Raw genomic sequence first — 2,690 nt, 5'->3', positions numbered from 1 at the left:
TTGTTTAGAACTGAACATGTAATCAAGCTTAACGGTGTTAGTGATATGTTTCATAACGGATATGATCCTCTTGCACAAACTCACAAAAATATTGTCTGTAAATAGTTGTTTTCTGCTTTTCTACTTTCATACAGAAAATTCAAAAAGATTTTTGGTGTGTTTTAGCATAATTTTGAAAAATCAAAAAGATTTTCGACAACTGGTGTTGAGATGCTGATTTTCAAAATTCAAAGTGCTAAACTTAAAGAACTGGTTTGGGAGAGTGTATGTGAAGCTGGTATATTTGTTTGAAAAGAGCTTGTAATCAATTCTGAATGCAAAATCATTATTATAGCTTATCAACATAGTTTCTGAATTGTTGGAAAGTTTTAATTTTTAATAGAAACTTATGGTTAGGTAGAGATTGTGCAGGATTTGAGTCAGGTGACAATTATGTGCTGAAGTGCCAGGTTACGATCTTGAACCTGATGAAGTTGTGAATTCCAGACTACGATCCCAGCTGTGTGAGAGGGGGGGTCTGAAGACACCGTGTCAACAGTTGACAGAGAAGAGATTGTTGATGATGAAGATAGAGATCGAGGATTCTTGAAATGACAGATATTTCAGAGGCAGATTGATGACTGATGAAGATTGTAGATTGACATGTGCGTAGACTCTATGAAGACTCCGTCAACATCCGAGGGGGAGTCTGTTGGTGCACTTACGTCTGTCGACTACGTCTTCCATCGAGTCTTGAAGTTAAACAGATCTAATATGGCACGGAAACCTAGAAATACATGTTTGTATAGGGTTCGCTTATCAGTCACTAGGTTAGGTCCGCTTTTGTGTCATGTTTAGGTTTAGGTTCGCTTATGTGGTAACAAACAGGTTCGCCTATATGGTTTTGAAGAGTGGGTTCGCTTATATGGTTGTATGTATAAGCGAACCATGAACAAGTATATATAGGAGGTAGTTATGAGCGAACCATAGGGAGTTAGAACACAGAGTTGAAGGTGTTTTTGTTCCGGCATGCTGCTGAAGTGCTGTCAAACCTTGTAACCGCATTCAATATCAATAATACAGCAAGTTTAAAGTAAACATAGCTAGAATAGCACCGAATCATTAGTTTCCGCCTCTTGATTTGGATAAAAACTTCTCTGATCGACTCAAACAGGGCCGAGAAAGATCCTACAGTAGTCGATGATGCAAACGCGTTGAAGAATTCGGAATCCATGTTGACTTATAAGCGAATCAAACAGATGACAGAAAAGCGAACCAACTCTGATCAGATAAGCGAACCAGAAAGATACACACAAGCGAACCAGAAATGATCACACGAGCGAACCAGAAATGATCCAAATAAGCGAACCAGAATATGATTTTTGGAGCGGACCACTTTGGAGCGAACATGCTGAAACAATGTCTGAAAAGCGAACCAGTCTTGACAAATAAGCGGACCAGAATTGATCTCTGGAGCGGACCTGGAATGTACTCTGGAGCGAACCAAGATGCAAATTCGAGCGAACCAGATCTAAAAACGTATGAATGAGCGAAACAGAAAGTGAGTTGATAAGCGAACCTATAGACTGTACGTTCGAGCGAACCACATGACGAACATGATTTGACCCGTTTTAGAGCTGTGTTTTGACCTGAAACTTTTAAGGGTTTGTCTTTGATCAATTTTGCACAATCAGTAAGCTTTTGAACGAAATTTGACCGTGAAATCTCCTGGAAATGAGAAAAAAAGGTGTAGAAGTGAGAAGAAACAATGAAAAACAGCTACAATCTGCAGAAAATCTCCTCCCAAGCTCTGATACCACTTGTAGGATCGTTTGCTGACCCGAACGAGTCATTCAGAGGTTGTCTCTTGCGTTTCAGATGCGGAATAATAAGAAATGCAAGTAGAAGTAGCTTAGTCTTCTCCCTAACTGCTTGTTTTATTGATTTAAAACGTTTTACAGTTCAATCTTCACACCGGCAGAGCTTCGGCGTGGAATTCGACAACAACGTTATGAGGTCCGCTCGAACAACCCCTATATATAGACATTTGGGTCCGCTTATGTGTCATATGACCATAAGAGCGGACCAGTCAAGTCCACATAAGCGGACCATGTTGCACCTATGAGCGAACCATCATTCTAATGTCCCTATGAGCGGACCTAGCATACAACACTCATACAGACTCCTGTTTTCTCGTATTTCGTGCCCTATGCTATACAATACGATGTAAGACCTGATCCTAGACACCTAGACGAAATCAACAGATGTAGTGCACTAACAGATGACATCATTCTTCTTACGCAGCTTGACGGCATAGCATACCTTGCCAGATGCCGAATTCCCTGAAATACATGTAATTTGAAAAATCAACAAAAAGTTGAGCGAGTTCATGTGAAAGTGAGTATGTATAAACCTTTGTAATATGTTTGTATGTATGAAAATCCCTGGTATGTAGCAAATAAGGAAAAAGAGATCACCATTGGGTTGCAAATCCAATAATATGTGTCAAGTGCTATAGGAAGACTCCAACCTAGCAGATTTTTGCGTCGGGCTCAAAGTCACCCCAAGGTCCATACAGTGGGCCTGGAGTTGGGCTCGCTACACCCAGATAGATCTACCACTAATGACCCTCGGTCCTACTATGAGGATTAATGGCCTCTAGTTCCAGCATACCCACTCACATGATCTAAGTAGTAACCCTCCTTAAGCTA

This window comes from Helianthus annuus, chromosome 11 (assembly GCF_002127325.2).
Source record: "Helianthus annuus cultivar XRQ/B chromosome 11, HanXRQr2.0-SUNRISE, whole genome shotgun sequence".
Taxonomy (NCBI): Eukaryota; Viridiplantae; Streptophyta; class Magnoliopsida; order Asterales; family Asteraceae; genus Helianthus; species Helianthus annuus.
The sequence above is the reverse complement of the archived record's forward strand: the minus strand, read 5'-3'. Positions refer to the sequence as shown.